The sequence below is a fragment of the Coregonus lavaretus genome (genome assembly GCF_964263955.1).
Source record: "Coregonus lavaretus genome assembly, chromosome: 9".
Lineage (NCBI taxonomy): Eukaryota > Metazoa > Chordata > Actinopteri > Salmoniformes > Salmonidae > Coregonus > Coregonus lavaretus.
The window spans coordinates 24,254,988-24,264,264 of NC_139996.1; positions in this window are offsets into that span (position 1 = coordinate 24,254,988).

Below are 9,277 nucleotides of genomic sequence, written 5' to 3' on the forward strand. Positions count from 1 at the left end.
TATCTAATTTATACAAATCTCACATATTATAGTTATATCAATTTACATTGTTGGTTTGACTATGATCAGCTGTGATGCATCGCATCCTCTAATCAATTTCTCTGTGATTGTCAGTGAAAAGAATGACAAGGTATCAGACAGTTTATTACTTCTCATTGAACACAGACAACTTAACAGAGTTGATGAAAGAAACTGAGCTGTTAGTAACTTAACTGGTCTTCATAGACAAGGCTTGGGAACAGTTTGACTTCTTTACCCTTTTCTTCCTCACACAGAGGGCCTTTTACCAAGACACAAAGAAAATGTCTTTCTAACATTTTGTTTTCAGTATAGTTCTACAAACAGACTATTAAATGTTGATAGTGACCTAAATTAAAACGCAACGCAACAAAAGAAACAGAATCAATCAACATTTACATTTTAGTCATTTAGCAGACACTCTTATCCAGAGCGACTTACAGGAGCAATTAGGGTTAAGTGCCTTGCTCAAGGGCACATCGACAGATTGTTCACCTAGTCGGCTCGGGGATTAGAACCAGCGACCTTTCGGTTACTGGCACAACGCTCTTAACCACTAAGCTACCTGCCGCCCCGGCAATCAACAAGATAGTCTTGAACTCTTGACCTAAGTTAATTGTGCCACAACATTTTTTATTGAACATTATTATAGTACATTTCAGTGTTGCAAATAACTGGCTCTCCAATTTCAAGTGAAAATGTAAATAAAAGTGTAATAACAGAAAAAAGTTAACAATGCTCCGTCCAAAATAATGTGCCCTCCTAAACCAGTCCTGGTTCTGTTTTCTAGGCCCTTCACACAGCACTGCCATTGTTTCCCAGGACTTTGTAATTGATGAGGTAGTAGGGGTAGCACTGGCTGCTGTCAAACACAACAAATATGGTAGGATGCTTCTGATCCGCACAGGAATCGTAGTGATGCCGTCCTAACTTAGTGGGGTTGGGGAGTCGAGGGGGACGGACATAGTCAATCTTTCCTACACAGGCTTTACCCACAAGCACCTTAGCCAGGAACATGAACCCACAGTCTGTAAAGTCTCCCCCCGGCCCTCTGATGGAGTAGAGGCTGGACCGCAGAGCTTCGCGGGCAAAGTAAACGCCACGGCCGTAATGACTAGTGGGTTTCGCCACGCGCGGGTCGAAGTTCTGTCGGCAGATGTCCATGGCGGCGCTCTCGGATGTTCCATGGAACAGGTGTCTCTCCAGGACCACGCTACAATTGTCCTGCGTGTCCTCCATGTGCTTCTTCTGCCTGGAAAACACAATCAACAATACAACCCTCCATTGGAATCAATTTAATGTATTTATTATGTATTTGAAGTGCAGAATGTTATTGAGGCAAGTCTTACATTCTATACTTGTCCCACTGGAAGGTGTTTTGGACCTGCTGCAGGCTGGTGATCTGGGCCTGGCTCTCTGGCATGGTTCTGTGGAACAGGTCGTGGACCGTCCTGTAAACCAGCGTCCCAGGGGGAACCTCCAGCATGGAAAAGGGGTTCCCTGGACTCAGGGTCCACATCGGGGGGTACCGGCAGTTGAAATTCTCCATAGGGTCCACCTCAAGACTTGGGAGGGTCACCTGTCCAACTGGGAGTATCCTAGGAGATTCACATTGTCTTGTTAACACTGGAATTGATTTTCACTTCTCAAGGCAATGAAAATGAAAGACAGTATGAACAACATCCACAGTGAAATCCAATGCAACCTGTAACTGACAGCATGCTTGTACCTGAGGTGGTGTTTTAGGGAGTCTGGCGAGCGGAAGGTGGGTCTGCATCTGATGCGGTGTGTGGAGTCTGTGATGAAGTTTTTCTCTGTAAGCATCTTGAGATTTACACAGGCCCAGTCTTTACCCAGCCAGCAGCTGTCCTGACCCTTACTAAGACAGTCCAGTATGAGCTCAAGGTTCTCCTAGGTGGTACAGGGGAGGAGGATGAAGTCAGCCCCAAACCACAGATCTAGAAACAGATTTCCCTACCCCTAGTCCTGAATTTAACCATTAGACATTTGCTAAATTATCTGATCCAGTATCCGTTATTAGGGTCAATCTACTCCAAAGGAGTCATAGGTCACTTCAAAAGGTCAGGACATGTTCTAACAATCCATTTCATCCATCAGAGGTAATCAAGGAAAGGAGAGGAAAGCCATCTACAGTCTGAGGGCTAAGAACAACTTCTCTAAACAAATGAAAAACGCTTTGTCAAATTTGAGATGGCCAGTAGGCTATCACTTCCTCACACCAAACATGAAGTAAAAACCCCACAAGAGGGAGAACCGAGTTTGGTAGGTGGGACACACTTCTCCATAGGCTTCCCAGCCATAGTCAGATTCCCAGTAGAAGCGCCAATGTGTTGGGAAGTGAGGGTTCAGCGCTGGGTCAGTGGTGTTGGACAGCCTCCTGACTTGGCTGTACACAGTGGAATTCTCCACCATCAGCGAGACGAAGTTCAGGCAGAGTTGGTCCTTGAGAGTCCTAGAAGAAGAGCCGTCTGAGGGAGTAGTTCTTTTCAAATGTGAATGATTATTAAGAGATGAAAGACTTACTTTACTTCACATAACGTTACCATTACCCATCAGACCTGGGTCAAATACTTCAGCTACCCATTTTAAAGGAACCAATGGAATAATCCCAAAGGTGCAAGCTCCAACCTCAAGTATTTAACCCAAGTATGTTAATTATACCCACTCTGAGAAGGTAGAAGTTGCCCCTTACCATTGATACAGGGTCAGACATTTTCTCATGGTTAGAATTCGGGATATAGGCCAGGATCATCTGAAGATCTGTGGTGGGGGGCAACATCTACCTCGTGCCACTCACTCACTCACCAACGTGTCAGGTAGACCCTTTCCTTATCTGGGTCACAGAACCAACGTTCTGCTTCGAGCTGGGAGCTGGGTTCCAGGCTGACCCACTCCGGGGTGTCAGTCCTCTTCAGCTGCCAGTGGAAGGGGTACTGCGTGTGGTACAGGTGGCACCCCTCCCTCTTGGGGCAGTACCCCAGCAGGAATTGATCACAGATCATAATGTTCTCATAGGACTGGAAGGGAGCAGGGAGGCTGGGGGTGGTGTCATGGGGGCCTGTTTCAGGCGTTGTGCCGGAAATTAGGTTGGCAGTTTTGGGCGGCTTAGATTTAGGTGGAATGGAAGGCTTAGGTTTGGTTGAGGGGAAGGTAGGAGTCTTAGCTGAGCTACGGGTGGTGGAGGAGGATCGCGTTTTGATGGAATAGGGTTGTGGACAATGGGCCTGTGGCTGGTTTCTGTGCTGGGACCGTGTATATGGCCTCTGGGGATGAGGTTGGGGCTGGGGCCTCGGTTGGGGCTTGACCGGGGTCACGTTAGTGGTCACAGGTTGGACAGAGCCTCCAAGCCTGGGTACTCTGGGCTGCTTCTGCTGGGCACAGGAGGATTTAGGGCCTTTAACCTTATGGGCACTGGAACCCCTCTGGTTCTGGGTTTTAGAGGTGTTTTTGGTTGTTGGAGCCATCTTTGGCTGCTGGACCTGCCTTGTTGTGGGAGCAGTCTTTGGCTGCTGGACCTGCCTGGTTGTGGGAGCCGTCTTTGGCTGCCGGACCTGCCTGGTTGTTGAAGCCGTCTTTGGCTGCTGGACCTGCCTGGTTGTTGAAGCCGTCTTTGGCTGCTGGACCTGCCTGGTTGTTGAAGCCGTCTTTGGCTGCCGGACCTGCCTGGTTGTGGGAGCCGTCTTTAGCTGCCGGACCTGCCTGGTTGTTGGAGCCGTCTTTGGAGGTCGGACCTGCCTGGTTGTTGGAGCCCGGACCTGCCTGTTGTTGAGTGGAGGCTGCTGGGTGGATGGAGCCATGGCTGCATGGGGTGTCCTGGGCTGGGCTCTAGTCTTGGGATGGTGGGGTGTCCTGCTTTGTGTATGGAGCCATGTGTTGGGCCGGTGGGAGTTGCCTGGCTGGGGGAGGACAGACATGGATCCTTGGTTTGATGGCTGGGCTACAGTCCTCCACTTCCTGGGCAGATCACTTGATTGGCGGTCTTCCATTAGGCCTGCTTCAATAAGAAACACTGTAAAAATAGAAAATCATGCAATGGCTGATATGAAGACGTCATTTCATTTACAGTCACCTTGTTTTATTATAATACAAAACTAAATTGAGATAATTGCACTGTCAAAACAAGGGTAGCTGTAGCTAATTGTACGCACATTCATATACACACATCCTCATCAAATAAATGCATCGTTGTTCCTAGGCTACTTCAAATAACACCACAATTAAAGAGATGAGTAAGAACCCTAACAAACTTAACGTTACCTGAGACGCATCTATGCCTAAACAATAAGTAGTAGGACAACAGCATCCATGCGCATTAATATTCGCTCAATTCTAGCTACTGGGGGAAATTGTTTTGTTTACATAACATTGAGTGATGTAGTGCAGGCTAAAGAAGTAGTATATTACACAAAACAATACAACAAACAAATGATAGACATCTTACAAACAACAACAACCTTCATCCAACGTGTCAATCAACATCACTTGTCTATCTTTGGGGCGGACGTTTGCTACATTGCGAGATCCTTTTTTGGGTTCAAACTGCGGGAAATCAATGGACGCAAACAGGGTTGCCATTTCCGCGATTTTCTGAAATTGGGATACTTTGAAAACGATGTTGCGGGTGAAAATGTATTGGTTGCGGGTTTTTGGCTACTTCTAAGTTACACCGCAGCCGCCATGGCATTTATCTTTAAATATATATATTTCACTGTGACCTGCTGCGGACTATCAGGCAGTGAGGCAGGCTGTTGCTGAGTGATTGAGTAGTGGGGAGGGCCTAAGGGAGTGTGTGTTGAGAGAGCACTGCAGAATTCAGTTTATGCCGACCAGTTAGATACCTGCTGCAGCCCTCATCCTCCATATACAACTCCCGTTCTGCCAGTCACATTCTGTTAAAGGTCCCCAAAGCACACACATCCCCGGGTCGCTCCTCGTTCCAGTTCGCTGCAGCTAGCGACTGGAACGAGCTGCAAAAAACACTAAAACTGGACAGTTTTATCTCCATGTCTTCATTCAAAAGACTCAATCATGGACTCTCTTACTGACAGTTGTGGCTGCTTAGTGTGATGTATTGTTGTCTCGACTTTCTTGCCCTTTGTGCTGTTGTCTGTGCCCAATAATGTTTGTACCATGTATTGTGCTGCTACCATGTTGTTTTCATGTTGGGTTGCTACCTTGCTGTGTTGCTGCCATGCTATGTTCTTTTCTTAGGTCTCTCTTTATGTAGTGATGTGTGTTTGGTCCTATATTTATATATTCATTTATTAATTTTTTTATCCTTGCCCCGTCCCCGCAGGAGGCCCTTTGCCTTTTGGTAGGCCGTCATTGTAAACACGAATTTGTTCTTAAGTGACTTTCCTAGTTAATTAAATAAAATCAAGTTAGCAAGTCAGATGTTTCCTTGTTCCGACTAGCATTTGAACGCTGCAAGAGTCCACTAGTGGGTCACGGGAGAGCACGTCGTGACAACTTTTTAGCAGTTGTAGGTAGGCTATTTAGATTGTCATTATGGAGAAACCTATTTTTTTTCCATAAAAAAAATTAACACGCTAGAACTGATGTGCATCAAGAAATAACGGCGACAAAGCACTGGAAAACTAATTTCGGCGCACTAGAGCACATTAGATAAATTTGCACGTAGGTGGTTTAAACTGCATTCTAATGCTTATGGAAAACGGGATCAAACGAAGTGTCTCAGTGGCAGGCAGCGCGAGTGGAAATTTGAAATGGTAGTTATCGAACTCCCTCGCGTTCTTCTGTTATTGGGAAAAGTCCTCAATGAAACTGACATTAAATGTGGAGAAGTAGCCTATTAACTTATATGCCATTGTAGGCTACTTACTGTAGGCTACCATTTGATACAATACATATGTTGAAATGACGATATCACTGGAGTCATTGCAAATCAATTTGTGGCACTTGTGTAGCCTACCTGAATCTAGCAAACGGATTTAATAAATAGCCAATAACTTCCGTTTATTGGTGTTGTAGCCATGTGTTAATATGCAATTATTAATGGACAAGTTTTACTTAATTAAATTTGAAGTTATCAAAGCTCTATCGCAATTGCCGATCGGTTGTTAAAACGCATTAGATTGATAACAGTCAGTCAGATTGGGGTACAGGTAAAAAAACAAAAACAAACCCTGGCTGTTGTTGACTAACATATTCAGTTCATATACATATTATTAATATTGAATTCAGCGATTGAAATTACGACCCCATCCTCGATAGCCCATTCCAGCAGGCTATTGGGAAACACAAGCACTTCTTTCATGTAAATCGCCTCACTATCATGTTGAATAAATTAGTCTGTCAATTTGAACTAAACAAGCTGCTAAATCGTTCAGTTTAAATCTTGCCTAGGCTACCGTATACTATCTTAAATTAGATGTAGGCCTATCATGGGCAATAGGCTACCTGCATCTAGCTAAACAAACCATGGCAAAATTGAATTAGAATCATAAACCCATATTTTTTGTCTGTAGTCTATGCCTATTGAAATGACTAATAAATCTCGCAAATGGACATTCATAACTGTCTTAACATCTGGCACATAATAACAGCGCAATTGCCAGAAAATAGGATAACATTCGTTTTTTAAAGTGTTCTAAGTGTTTCTTGCTCAGAGATTTCGAGATCCTCTGTCCAACTTTCATCACTCAAACTCTCCTGTCGGATTTATCTATAGTTAAGCACAGGGTTGCAGTTTGCCTGGTGTATTTAGGCCAGGCTGGATGGGGCAGCTTGGAGCAGGGAAGGGTTGAAGGGGCAGGAGGGTGCGGATGGAATGGCGCTGTGGACACTGGGCCGGTGGCTGGTTTTGGTGCTCGAGGTCAGGACTTTGGGTTTGAATGTTTACCAACATTTGTAACTTGAGTCTGATAATTATCTGTACAAAACAGTTCATCTGATAATACTTGTGGTATATAAAAATACTTGCTTGATATGTTTTCCAGTTTCTTGAAATACTTTGCAAATGCAACTTATTTATTGTGAAAACTAAAATGAGCCACATCATCACATCACATCATCACAAACCACTTGATGTCTCAATGTATTAAATTACTGTATTGTGCATTGTTTTTCTTCATGGTGATGGAAAGTCTACAAGTACAAACCTAGATGACCAGCCTATTTACAATACAGTCATGTACATTTACATGAAGTGGTTTGTAAGGATGGTAAATTAATACTGCACAAAAAGTGGTTGTTTTCCATGTTATTTGATCAAGAAAAATATTTAATTTGATGTGGATGTTTTGTGTCTTTGCCCATAACTTTGCACCTTTTGATGTAAATGTTTGAGGACAAGGTTTTGTTATTTCTGGATTCTATTAGAATGACAGTTGCAGAGAAAGGGACAGGGCAACAAGCCTTACAATTCCAACTATTGAATCCTGCAAGACACTGTTCTTAATTATACAACTACCTTTTTTGCCAAAGTGGAGATGCAGATTTTTTATTTTGTTCCTGCTTTACAAAGGTATACAGTGCATTCGGAAAGTATTCAGACCCCTTGACCTTTTCCACATTTTGTTACATTACAGCCTTATTCTAAAATTGATTAAATTGTTTTTTCCACCCTCATCAATCTACGCACAATACCCCATAATGACAAAGCAAAAACAGGTTTCTAGAAATGTTTGCTAAAAAAACAGAAATATCACATTTACATAAGTATTCAGACCCTTTACTCAGTACTTTGTTGAAGCACCTTTGGCAGCGATTACAGTCTTGAGTCTTCTTGGGTATGAAGCTACAAGCTTGACGCACCTTTATTTGAGGGGTTTCTCCCATTCTTCTCTGCAGATCCTCTCAAACTCTGTTAGGTTGGATATGGAGCTTCGCTGCACAGCTATTTTCAGGTCCCTTCAGAGATGTTCGATCGGGTTCAAGTCCGGGCTCTGGCTGGGCCACTCAAGGACATTCAGAGACTTGTCCCGAAGCCACTCCTGCGTTGTCTTGGCTGTGTGCTTAGGGTCGTTGTCCTGTTGGAAGGTGAACCGTCACCCCAGTCTGAGGTCCTGAGCACTCTAGAGCAGGTTTTCATCAAGGATCTCACTTTACCTTGCTCCGGTCATCTTTCCCTCGATCCTGACTAGTCTCCCAGTCCCTGCCGCTGAAAAACATCCCCAAAGCATGATGCTACCACCACCATGCTTCACCGAAGGGATGGTGCCAGGTTTCCTCCAGACGTGACGCTTGGCATTCAGGCCAAAGAGTTCAATCTTGGTTTCATCAGACCAGAGAATCTTGTTTCTCATGGTCTGAGAGTCCTCCCTGACCAAGGCCCTTCTCCCCCGATTGCTCAATTTGGCCGGGCGGCCAGCTCTAGGAAGAGTCTTGGTGGTTCCAAACTTCTTCCATTTAAGAATGATGGAGGCCACTGTGTTCTTGGGGACCGCCAATGCTGCAGACATTTTTTGGTACCCTTCCCCAGATCTGTGCCTCGACACGATCCTTTCTCAGAGCTCTACGGACAATTCCTTCAACCTCATGGCTTGGTTTTTGTTCTGACATGCACTGTCAACTGTGGGACCTTATATAGACAGGTGTGTGCCTTTCCAAATCATGTCCAATCAATTGAATTTACCGAAGGTGGACTCCAATCAAGTTGTAGAAACATCTCAAGGATGATCAATAGAAACAGGATGCACCTGAGCTCAATTTCGAGTCTCATAGCAAAGGGTCTGAATACTTATGTAAATAAGGTAATTCTGTTTTTTATTTTGAATAGATTTGCAAGAAAAATCTAAAAACCTGTTTTCGCTTTGTCATTATGTAGTATTGTGTTTAGATTGATGAGGATTTTTATTTATTTAATCCATTTTAGAATAAGGCTGTAATTTAACAAAATGTGGAAAAAGTGAAGAGGTCTGAATACTTTCCGAATGCACTGTATATCGGTCAGCTAATACTGGTAAAGGCCCAGTGCACTTTTGTGAAAACATTTTTCTTTCCAAAAAATATTTGTTTTTATTATATTTGTTTATTTATTCTGATTTTTCAGTGGGTGCTGCAGCCCCATCAGCACCCCTACTTCCCGCGGCTTAAACTTAAATCCCTTCTACCTAATTTCTACCAGCATGTTAAATGTGCAACCAGAGGAAAACAAACTCTAGACCACCTTTACTCCACACACAGAGACGCATACAAAGCTCTCCCTCGCCCTCCATTTGGCAAATCTGACCATAACTAGATCCTCCTGATTCCTGCTTATAAGCTAAAACTAAAG